Here is a 13,414-nt window from a genome sequence, read left to right as displayed (position 1 = left end):
GATGTAAAAAAACCTACAAATAAATAAGCGCATGGCAACCTCTACTTCCCTCTGCGAAGGGCCTATCTTTTACTTTTCAGTATTTACTTTTATGCAAAGAGTCAAAGTTTTTCTATCGATTCCTTTTTATTTTTCTCTTTTGGCAAGCATCATGTGGTGAGGAAAGATCTAGGCACATATATCCAGTTGGATATGGGTAGCATGAGTTATTACTGTTGACATCACCCTTGAGGTGAATACGTTGGGAGGCGAAATTACAAGCCCCTATCTTTCTATGTGTCCGGTTGAAACATTTTGCTCATGTGTATGCGGTGAGTTTTAGCGATCTTAGAAGACTATATGATGGTTGAGTATGTGGAGCTCTTACTTAGACTCTGCTGAATAACTTGAATTGCAATTGCTTGGTGACTGAGATCATATGTTGTTGAGTTTCAAGAGAATTCATTGTTTGAACCTTAACATCTGAATTGGTTGCTACTTGGTCGTGAGAAGTTTTATAAGAAAGAATTGATGTCATGATGCTAGGAAAAGTGATTGAAATTGTCATTGATCAAACTTGTGCACTTTGCTAGCATTCACACTTCATAAATTATTTCTTTTATCATTTACCTACTCGAGGACGAGTAGGAACTAAGCTTGGGGATGTTGATACGTCTCGAACGTATCTATAATTTATGAAGTATTCCTGCCATGTTTACAACAATTTTATATGGTTTTGGTATGATTTGCATGGAACTAACCCAGACTGACGCTGTTTTCAGCAGAACTACCGTGGTGTTGTTTTTTGTGCAGAAATGAAAGTTCTCCAAATGAGCTGAAATTTGTGTGGATTTTTTATGGACCACCCAGGCGCGCCCCGGTGGGTTGTGCCCACCTCGGTGGCCTCTCGTACCCCTTCTTCACCCTATAAATTCCCAAATATTCCGAAAACCCTCACGGAGACCCTAGATCCGAAGTTCCACCGCCGCAAGCCTCTATAGCCACCGAAAACCAATCGGGAGCCCGTTCCGGCACCTTGCCGGAGGGGGAGATCATCACCGGTGGCCATCTTCATCATCCCGGCGGCCACCACGATGAGGAGGGAGTAGTCCACCCTCGGGTCTGAGGGTTTGTAGCAGTAGCTATGCGTTTAATCTCTCTCTCTCTCTCTCTCTCTCTCTCTCTCGTGATCTTGAGATGTCACGATCTTGATATGTCATGGGCTTTGTTAACATAGATGGACAATATGATGTTTCTACCCTCTCTACTCTTTTTGTGATGAATTGAATCTTTACCCTTTGAAGTTTTGTCATGTCGGATTGAATGTTCAGATTTGAGAACACATGATATATGTCTTGCGTATGAATACATGTGGTGACAATGGTGTATTATTTTGATTCACTTGATATATGTTATGGCACTCAACTCACGGATTCCAGAGGTGACTTTGGGGTAATCTATGCATACGGGTTGATGCACGTTTTTATTATCTTTTCTCTGATAGAAACTTTGGGGTCTCCTTGTAATTCTTTGTGTGGGTTGAGTATTATGAATATGAAATTGTTTGATACATATCGTATAATTAACTCACGGGTACTCGCGGTGATATTGGGGTATCTAGGTGACATTAGAGTTGGTTGATATGTATCATATGGTGTTATTTTAGTACGAATTCTTGATTAGGTCGATTGGAAAGAATAGCTTGCTGTTATTTTAGTACGAACTCTAGGATAGATTGATTGGAAAGAATAGCTTTGAGGTGGTTTTGTACCCTACAAACAATTTCTATCTTCTGTTCTCCGCTAATAGGAACTCGGGAGTGATTCTTTATTGCACTTTGAGGGATAATCATATGATCAATTATGTTAGCATTGTTAAGAGATTGCACTAGTGAAAGTATGAACCCTGGGCCTCATTTTCCATCATTGAAATACCGTTTGTGCTTCGTTTTACTATTTACTACCTTGCTGTTTTTTATTGTTCGCATTACAAAAACCCATATCTACTATCCATACTACACTTTTATCACCATCTCTTCGCCGAACTAGTGCACCTATACAATTTTTCATTGTATTGGGTGTGTTGGGGACACAAGAGATTTCTTGTATTTGATAGCAGGGTTGCTTGAGAGAGACTATCTTCATCGTACATCTCCCACGGATTGATAAACCTTAGGTCATCCACTTGAGGGAAAATTGCTACTGTCCTACAAAACTCTGCGCTTGGAGGCCCAACACGAGTCTACAAGAATAAAGTTGCATAGTAGACATCAGCCCATATGGCCCATTAACCTCCGGGGGCCTCCCGGAACCCCTTCCAGTGATCCGATGAATACCCGGTACATTCCGAAACCTTTTCGGTGACCAAATAGCATCGTCCTATATATCAATCTTTACCTCCAGACCATTTCGGAGCTCTTCGTCATGTCTGTGATCTCATCCAGGACTCCGAACAACATTCGGTCATTATTTTTACATAACTCTTATAATACTATATCGTCAATGAACGTTAAGTGTGCGGACCCTACGTGTTCGAGAATGATGTAGACTTTATCGAGACGACTCTCCGGTCAATAACCAATTGCGGGACCTGAATGCCCATATTGGTTCCTACATATTCTATGAAGATCTTCATCGGTCGAACCTTTATGACAACATACGTAGTTCCATTTGTCTGTCGGTATGTTACTTGCCCGAGATTCGATCGTCGGCATCTTCATACCTAGTTCAATCTTATTAGCGGCAAGTCTGCTTACTTGTTTCCGTAATACATCATCCCGTAACTAACTCCTTAGTCACTTTGCTTGCAAGTTTCTTGTGATGTTGTATTACCGAGAGGGCCCAAAGATACCTCTCCGTCATACGGAGTGACAAATGCCAATATCGATTCACGCTAACTCAACAGACACCTTCAGAGATACCTATAGAGCATGTTTATGATCACCCAGCTACGTTGTGATGTTTGATAACACACAAGGTATTCCTCCGGTATCCGGGGAGTTGCATGATCTCATGGTCGAATGAATATGTATTTGACATTAAGAAAGCAGTAGCAATAAACTGAACGATCATATACTAAGCTAACAGATGGGTCTTGTCCATCACATCATTCTCCTAATGATGTGATCCCGTCATCAAGTGACAACTCATGTCTATGGTTAGGAAACCTTAACCATCTTTGATCAACAAGCTAGTCTAGTAGAGGCTTAATAGGGACACGGTATTTGTTTATGTATCCATACATGTATTTAAGTTTCCGGTCAATACAATTCTAGCATGAATAATAAAAATTTATCATGAATAAGGAAATATAATAATAACAACTTTATTATTGCCTCTAGGGCATATTTCCATCAATACACTCAGTTGGAACTATTGTGAGTTCAACAATCCTATGATGCTTCATGAGTTGCGCAGTATTGCGTGGGAGTGTGCGCTGACAGTTCTTTGTGTTGTGGAGACACATATTGCGAAGATCCATGTGGAAGGTTTGGTAGGGTCTCTTGGTTTTGATTGTGCTTTTGGTGTTTGCAGTTCTGGGAGAAGCAGAGGCTTGTGTATCTTTTGGAAGAATTTCGTCCAACTAGAACTCAAGAACTTTTAATAGTATCTTATTGATATGAAAGTGATATAGGTTTTCCATGATCCATGGAGATTGACATGTTGGTATGGTGAGGCAACCTCTATCTTTTGTTATAAGATATGGGACACAATGAAGTTCCTGAAAGCATACTGTGATTTACCCTGGATGTGCATTGGCTTTTTAACGAGGTTTTATAGTGGGAGGAATAGATGAGACCAAAAGATCATCCTTGGGCACAAATTATGTAATTTGGTGACATCTGTTGGGAATCGTAGCATAATTTTAAAATTTTCCTACGCTCACCAAGATGCATCTATGGAGTATACTAGCAACGAGGGGAAGGGAGTGCATCTACATACCCTTGTAGATCGCGAGCGGAAGCGTTCCAATGAACGTGGATGACGGAGTCGTACTCGCCGTGATCCAAATCACCGATGACCGAGTGCCGAACGGATGGCACCTCCGCGTTCAACACACGTACGGTGCAGCGACGTCTCCTCCTTCTTGATCCAGCAAGGGGAAGGAGAGGTTGATGGAGATCCAGCAGCACGACGGCGTGGTGGTGGATGTAGCGGGATGCCGGCAGGGCTTCGCCGAGCTTTTACGAGAGAGAGAGGTGTAGCAGGGGAGGAGGGAGGCGCCCAAGGCTGAGATATTTCTGCCCTCCCTCCCCCCCCCTTTATATAGGCCCCCTTGGGAGGGGGGGGGGGCGCCGGCCAAACCCATCTAGGGTGGGGGGCGGCGGCCAAGGGGGGTGCCTTGCCCCCCAAGGCAAGTGGGAAGCCCCCCACCCTAGGGTTCCCAACCCTAGGCGCATGGGGGGAGGCCCATGGGGGGCGCCCAGCCCACTAGGGGCTAGTTCCCTTCCCACTTCAGCCCACGGGGCCCTCCGGGATAGCTGGCCCCACCCGGTGGACCCCTGGGACCCTTCCGGTGGTCCCGGTACAATACCGGTAACCCCCGAAACTTTCCCGGTGGCCGAAACTTGACTTCCTATATATAATTCTTCACCTCCGGACCATTCCGGAACCTCTCGTGACGTCCGGGATCTCATCCGGGACTCCGAACAACTTTCGGGTTTCCGCATACACATATCTCTACAACCCTAGCGTCACCGAGGCTTAAGTGTGTAGACCCTACGGGTTCGGGAGACATGCAGACATGACCGAGACGCCTCTCCTGTCAATAACCAACAGCGGGATCTGGATACCCATGTTGGCTCCCACATGTTCCACGATGATCTCATCGGATGAACCACGGTGTCGAGGATTCAATCAATCCCGTATGCAATTCCCTTTGTCAATCGGTATGTTACTTGCCCGAGATTCGATCGTCGGTATCCCAATACCTTGTTCAATCTCGTTACCGGCAAGTCTCTTTACTCGTACCGCAATGCATGATCCCGTGACTAACGCCTTAGTCACATTGAGCTCATTATGATGATGCATTACCGAGTGGGCCCAGAGATACCTCTCCGTCACACGGAGTGACAAATCCCAGTCTCGATCCGTGCCAACCCAACAGACACTTTCGGAGATACCCGTAGTGCACCTTTATAGTCACCCAGTTACGTTGTGATGTTTGGCACACCCAAAGCACTCCTACGGTATCCGGGAGTTGCACGATCTCATGGTCTAAGGAAAAGATACTTGACATTGGAAAAGCTCTAGCAAACGAAACTACACGATCTTTTATGCTATGCTTAGGATTGGGTCTTGTCCATCACATCATTCTCCTAATGATGTGATCCCGTTATCAACGACATCCAATGTCCACAGTCAGGAAACCATGACTATCGGTTGATCAACGAGCTAGTCAACTAGAGGCTTACTAGGGACACGTTGTGGTCTATGTATCCACACATGTATTACGATTTCCGGACAATACAATTATAGCATGAATAATAGACAATTACCATGAACAAAGAAATATAATAATAACCATTTATTATTGCCTCTAGGGCATATTTCCAACAACATTGTTGATTGATGTGAACTTGCAGACATTAGTTATATTGGTCTTGAGTAAACTTTTGAGAGGAAGGTAATAGGGGGCAATAATGTAGGGTGCAGCTGGATTGTGTGCTAGCAGAAAATGATTGGAGCAAACGGTTTCCTTGTGCAAGTGTCCGCCATCTCACTGGTGAAATAATACCACTCTCTGATACTCCTCATGATTGAGAAGGAAGCACATAATAGGAGGATCCCCATCGAGTGTCCTTTTCGTATGAATTCATGTGGGAACATCATGAGAAATTCGGCGAAGTGATTGAGCGGGCCTGGAATGCGCGCGAAAAAAAATTCAAAATTGTGGCTAAACTGAATGCCAAGTTAGCGAGTGATAGAAGTGATGAAGCAATGGTTGACCATGATGTCTGGGGGTGTGCGGAAGGAGCACAGGGAGCTTCACCAGAAGCTAGAAGAGTTGTATCGCTAACCTGGGCAGACTGGACCAACTTATGAAGAACTTAAATTGAGGGCATTTAGCTTCATTGAATTATAGAGAAGAATTGATGTGGAGACAGCGTGCTCGTGTCCAACGGTTGGCGCTAGGTGACAATAACACAACTTTTATCCACCGAAAAGACTCGGCTAGGAAGAATAAGAATAGTATATAGATAGGCTAATTTGGTCGGATGGTTCTTACTGTGAGGATTATGTTGAGAAATGTAATATGACAACACAATTTTATGATACCTAATTTGTATGCATCTGAAGGAACCATAGCGATTGAGGAGGTACTTTTCCATGTGCCTTGTACGGTCACAGAAGATATGAATAGCCAATTAAGGGACCTTAGAACAAGTAAAGAAAGCCTTTTTCAGATGTTACTTACAAAGGCACCGGGTCCAGATGGGTTGCCAACACACTTTTCAGAGAAATTGGGAACTATGCCATGTGGAGGCGCTTCCTCTTAACTAGGAAGGTGTTAGCCCCAAAGTGCAAGGATTTGTAAGAAGCATCAATTTCCCTTAAAAAACCTCAAGGTTTATCAAACCAACATGAGCTTAATCTCACACCAATGATCAACACCTGCACACACAAATACAAAACTTTCCTAGGCCCCTAACATGACTAGTGAGGTTGTTAGTCTCACTAGCTTGCTAGTTACAAAGGATTAAATGCAACAGAAAAATGCTTCGATGGAGATTGAATGAGAATGTAAAAACGAGAAAATAAATAAACGTTGATTGAGACTGAAAGTTTATAGGAAGAAAATGGACCGCGGTCCGTAGGTTCAGCAGTGGTCTCTCTCCAAAAAAAAGCATGGTGTGGTAAACAAATTACACTTGAGCATCGTTTAAATTGCAGTATTTATGAGTATGAATATCCATGGCATTACTCCTATAAAGGGTGCTAGAGTCCCTGTGATACGTTTCCAACGTATCTATAATTTTTTATTGTTTCATGTTATTATATTATTAGTCTTGGATTCTTCATATGCATTTTATGTTATTTTATATCATCTTTTGGGACTAACCTATTAACTTAGTGCCCCGTGCCAGTTCTTGCTTTTTGCTTGTTTTTCACTTTTCAGAAAATCAATACCAAACGAATCCCAAACATGATGAAATTTTACGGTGATTTTTTTGAACCAGAAGGGACCCTATATACGGAATACATGCATACATTGAATTGATGAATTTGAATTATTGTATATCGCTATAGGTTGTGACTGTTACATGATTAATGTCATCCAACACACAAATATCCATCGTTGATCCAGTGCCTACACTTTGCTCATACTAATCTTTGCTAAGTTACTACCATTGTTGCTGCCGTTACAATCACAACAAAACTGTTGCTGCTACTGTTCTTATTACTGTTGCTACTATTACCCCTACTATCAAAACTATAAAACTACTGTGCTACTAAACACTTTGCTACAGAGATATTATTTTTCAGGCATGGTTGAATTGATAACTCAACTGCTAAGTCTCATAAATATTCTTTTACTCTCCTTGTGTCAAATCAATAAATTGGGTGAAATACTACTCTCAAAGACTGTCGTGATCCCATATACTTATGGGTTATCACATGTCATGTGCCACACAGAGTGGCCCAAGACGAAACCGACAAGGAGTCCTCAGCCCGGCCCACCAGGTCGGGAGTGGACGTGGTGGGTTGTATATAGCAGAACATCAATCGCTACCCTAACCGTCTGATCTGTTCCGGCCTGGACTCGCCAAGTCGTTGGATGTGGACGAGTCAATGCAACAGATGCCATAGGAGCCGCATATATCATCTAAGCATCGTCGGTAACACCCACGTTTGCTCCGTCACGCAACCACGCACGGGCATCTGAGCATCAGAAGCAACACTGCTCACAACAGTGGCGTCAAGCGTGGCACTAGTTGTAAGAGCTTCATCTTGTCTTCTCCGGCAAGCAACAACTGCCGACCAGCTTGTACCGCGCCGCCGCCCTCACAACACTTCTTGTAGCACAATGGCACCCTTGCATCAGTATGGCAACACCGTCATAGCATCGAATTGCAGTACGACGACATCCTCGTAGATCCCCTAAAGCGATATTGCCCCATCGCCGCACTTTACCCAATGCTTGACTGCTTACAGGATGACGTCCATATTCTGCAGCATCCAGGCATGTCCCTCCAATGCCGGTGGCCCCACTCTGTTAGCGGCTAGCATGTGCGGCTCACACTCCAGCTTGCAACAATTGTTGCGAGGAAGGGTTGCAACAAGGGCACGACAGGAGAAGTAGCCTTGCAGCATGATGACCCATGAGGTTGCAGCAGAGGCACCCTTGTGTGTTACTACCACGCGAGATGGAAGATAAGTGGTGGAGCTTGCAGAACTCGGCGACGATGATGGTTGAAGAGCTACGGGAGAGCGAGCGGGAAAGAAATGAGTGTCCGATTTGGGCGAAGCTATGGGGTGGAGAAGACGAACGTAAGAGTTAAGGTTCACGAGCGATGTGATGGCACTAGTGCAGAACCGGGCTATATCACCGGTTCGTAAGGCCCTTTAGTGCCGGTTCTGTAACCGGCACTAAAGGGTGGGGACTAAAGGTACCCCCTTTAGTACCGGTTCTGCACGAACCGCCGCTAAAGGGCCACCACGTGGCACGTGCCAGCGCCGGGGGCGGGGAGCCCTTTAGTACCTAAAATGTTTTGGGGGTTTTGGTTTTATTATTTATTTTCCCTTTAATTTGTGTTTTCCATTTAATTTAGAGATTGTTTTCCATTTATTTTCCCTTTCATAAATTATATAATAACTCATCATTATCATCATATTAATATAAAAACTCTTGCATCTCATATCATCACCAACAACACTACTAGCTAATTAATAATCATCATCATCATATATATACAGCCGGTCTATTATGCTAATATTAGCAGAATAACTATTCTGATAACACTTCCGCACTGCACGCTTAACGCAAGTGCACAGGATTTTCAGTAGAAGGGGTACTGCAATACAGAGACTAGTGAACTTCGTGACGGAAAAACTGCACGCGGTGTTTTTTTGGCACCTTTTTTGCTTTAGTTTTTAACCGTTTATCGGAACGGGACGTGTAATATACCGTTGAGAAGCTATGGATTAGGCGCAACTTCGCCATGTTGAACACTTTTCGAGATTCTTCACGGTTTAAGAGCAGTTTTGAAAATTGTGCGGCGCATGACGAGTGGCAGGGAGCGTTTTTTCGCTTTTTTTCTAAACCGCTCGTCGGAATGAAGCAAATGATACACCGTTGGAAAGATATCATCGAGGCGCATCTTTTCCATATGTATTATTTTCTCTAATTCGTTACGGTTTAAGAGCACTTTTACATTTAGTAAATCGTGGAATTCTGTTTTTTCGAATTTTTAGCAATTTTTGTACTGTTTTTGATCCAGTTTTTGAACCGTTTGTGGAAACGAGGCGTGTGATACGCCGTTGAAAAGCTATGGACGAGGCGCAACTTTCATATGTTAAAATGTTTTTGAGATTCCTTATGGGTTTTAGTTAATTTTGAAAATCGTGCGGCTGAAGACGAGAGGCAGCGGCCGTTTTTCATGAAATTGTCACAAACCGCTGGTCGAAATGATTCAAATTATACGCCGTTGGAAAGATATCAACGAGGCGCAACTTTTTCATGTAGAATACTTCCACTAGTTCCTTACGGTTTAAGAGTAGTTTTGATTTTACCGAAAAGCGGACACTCTGTTTTTCGCGAGACCAAAATTGTCGTGGGTACTTCATTGGACAAAAGAACGCACTGCTTCAATCTGAATACCGCACTGCAGTGTTTAGGCAGAGAAGTGGATTATTAATATCTTTGCTAACATTTTATTTTGTAGTTTCATCTAAACTGCCAGGCCAAGTGTAGTGCACCGCACGCGACGACGAAGTGCACTGCAACTCCGGATGCATTTTTGCTTTTTTTTACATATGAATGCTTTTTAATTTTTGGGAGAATTGTACCACAACATAAATCAAAGCGAGCTGCATGGTTTTTTCTTGCTGTATTTTTAAAAAGTATAAAGGATTTTTGGATTCAAGTGTACTGATTTTTTTAAATGCATAGTGAACCACAATGATTTTTTAAAAATGAGCTACAATACTTTGAAAAATGTACTTCTTCGGTTCACCGAGCGCACTGCTTTTACAATGAAAGAAATTACAAACTGAGCAATAACCCACGATGCAGTGTAACAAAATTGCATCCCTTTCTTTTCTTCTGTCTCCATGTTACAATCATCCACACACAAAATACAACTCACTACACAGAGAAGTTGAAAGCAGCATATAACCATTGTGAGGAGTAGATTCCAGAGCTATCCATTTTCCACACTAGGGGAATCCTCTTTTTTCTGAATGTTTGTGGTAGAGGCGCTGATGTGCACGGACACTCATCGGAGTGCTTGGACGCTCGTCTGAGTGCACGCGGACGAGCCTGAATTCTTGGTGAAAGCGACGGATTTGTTCGAGTTAGTGATTTCCAGAAAGACAGCAGCCAAGGACCTAGAGCTTTTTCATATCTGGTATACAGCAAAAAGAAAAGGAATCACTTGGTAACTATGAGGAATTGCTTTCCAACAAGAAGAAAAATAATCCTTGGAATTTCGATAGGCATGACAAATATAAAATTTGACGTCTCAACATGCAAATGAACAGCAACGATAGCAAATACAAACAACAGATGCTAACAACGTACCCTGAAGAGTCTTGGTCATCTCCCAATCCAATCCCTATGATCGATTTTGCACCAAGCTGTGAAAGCCTTGTACGGAGCTTCTTTGCAGCAACCTGCAGTACGTGCATGCACAACAAATCAATGAGCATCATTGTATCAACAAAACACAGCACACAGCGCAGCAGCAAGCTAAGAAATCATAGTCAGAAGAGCAACATTGTACCCCTGGTAGCCTGAATCGCCGATCCCAAACACGGCGCAACGGAACCCTTGCAGCCACCGGGCATCAAGGTTCTTCTTCAGAAGGTACCTCCAGAACCCCTGTCACCAGCAAAACCAACCGAAAAAACAAAATCTCAATTAGCAGACAGAATCAAAAGAACCTTACGAGCAAGGGAAGAGATGGCCCTCGCAGGACTGCACACGCATGAGCCCTGAACCGAACGACGAGCGTCTGCGAGCTGCACAACCATGGTCGACGGACCACACGGGAAGAGATGGAGATGGCGCTCTCCCGACTGCACACACACAAGTCCCGAACCACATGGCGAGCATCTCCGAGATGCACGGCCATGGTCCACCGACCAATGGGAAGAGATGGCGCTCGCCGTACTGCACGGGCACAAGCTCTGAACGGCATCGCGAGCATTTCCGAGCTGCACGACCACAACACCTGCATACTGTGAGGCACAATCCTTCTTTCTGAACTGTTCGGCCACGAGGAGGAGCACCTCATCTTGCATGGAGTGAACTGCAGATGCCGCCGGTGGAGCCCCGTGCGCCCGCACCTCCCCTTGCCATGAGAACGCTCCTCCGCCGCCGGTCCTCTCTCCCCCAATCGGTGTGGGTGAGGGGAAAGGAGAGACGGACGCAACCGAGCTGCACGGGAGCCGCGACCGAGCTGCACAGGGGGCGGCGACCGAGCTGCATAGGGTTGTGTGGTGGGCTGTGAGTTTTATTTTGTTTGGTGCGAGCTTGATGAATTTTCGCGATCGATGTGTTAGCAGAATAAAGAATAAGCCTCTTAAAGGATGTTATCATAATAGACCCACCATATATATATATATAGTCATTACCACTAATTTTATCATCATTATGTAATCACCACCAACAGTAGCTTAAAAAAGAAACATTCACTTATAAAAAAAGCAAAGATATCATCGATTTCAACATGGTCATGAGATTATTTATAAGCGTTCATAACTAAGACCACAAAAGCAAATCGCTAATAATTAAGTTCAGGACGAAACACGGACACGAGACGACAAGTACTAATAGCAGGAACTAGCTGATCACTCCTACTGTTCTCTCTCAGGTAAAATGGCATAGAACATGTGTAGCTCTCCTGATTCATCATATTGGAGCATGCAGATGAACCTGTCTCCTAATCGTGGGTTGCGCTTCTGATTGTTGCCCCCTAGTACTTTTTTGCGATCATTCACAATTTTGCTCCAGTCTTTCACTATTAAGCATTCCTCGGTTCTACAAATCCTGAAGGCACTCGTGTGCAATGTAGCATGTCTTGGCCGTAAGCTAACAATTGACATGTGACCGTTAGTCGAGATTCACTGAGGCACAACTATCATCGGGAGTCCCTGTTGAAGAACATCGTATAGTAACATACTTAGCAATGAATTTTAGCTTAAAAAATAATGTATGCAAAAGATGCACTGAGGATAAATAGTAAAAATCTTACCATCTTTCCTAAATACATGTGACCGTAGTTCAATACGAACACTATTGGTCGCATGTTTTGAGTACTAAGATTTGCAAGTCTTGGAAAATAATTTCTCTTGACAGCATCAAGATCCTCAAGCCATGAAACATATTGACTTATCTCCTCGCAGTTTAGTTCAGCCCCGGGACAGTGGAAGGTCCTGTCTACCAAGCGTCGGACATGTTTGCTTGAATGGAAATAAGCTGTCAATAGAAATTATTTGTCAACTATTTTTTAAATAAACAATATGGAATACATAAATATGGTTGAGGAACACTCACATAATGGTAGAACTGGAGGCGTCTGCACATCGACCCAGATATCGGTATTACCTTCAATATCATCTTCCGGACGAATATCAAAGGTGATAACCATATCAGGCTCAAATGCATAAGCCTTGCATAGTGCTTGCCAAGTTTTGCATTTAAAAAAGGTGTAGGTGTCTACATTGTATAATTTTGCGTGGAAAGTATAACCATGATCGGTCTTCAAGTAAACTCTCTTTACCTCCATAGTTTTCATAGTACTGAAACCTATCTTATCCAATACAAAAAATCTTGCATGGCAGGGGATACGCTATAGTAGAATAGTAAGAAAATTAAAATTATAAGTTGAAGCAATTGAAGCATATGCTTAATTACGAAAAAAGACTTGTCGTTGTGACTTACTGCATTCACTTCGAAGGTCTCATCCAGCTTGATGCTGAAGCGCCTACCATCAACTAGAAAATTTCTGTCGCACGTGCCGCGCTTGTCTTCGCAGTATTCGCACAGAACGAAATCATACTCATCGTCAGACATTTCCTATGTTCATATATAGTTGAAACATTAATTGATATAAACACTTACTAGCAGTTCTATTAATTCAACTAGCTAGTTCTATTAATTCAACTAGCTCTATTAATTCAACTACTAAGCACTTATTAAAAATAAACTAGTTCTAAGCTTCTTACTAAAATCTCATATATAGTAAACTTTTAAATCTTTTAATTAATTA

Source organism: Triticum aestivum, chromosome 4D, assembly GCF_018294505.1.
Source record: "Triticum aestivum cultivar Chinese Spring chromosome 4D, IWGSC CS RefSeq v2.1, whole genome shotgun sequence".
Lineage (NCBI taxonomy): Eukaryota > Viridiplantae > Streptophyta > Magnoliopsida > Poales > Poaceae > Triticum > Triticum aestivum.
This window is presented reverse-complemented; position numbering follows the sequence as displayed.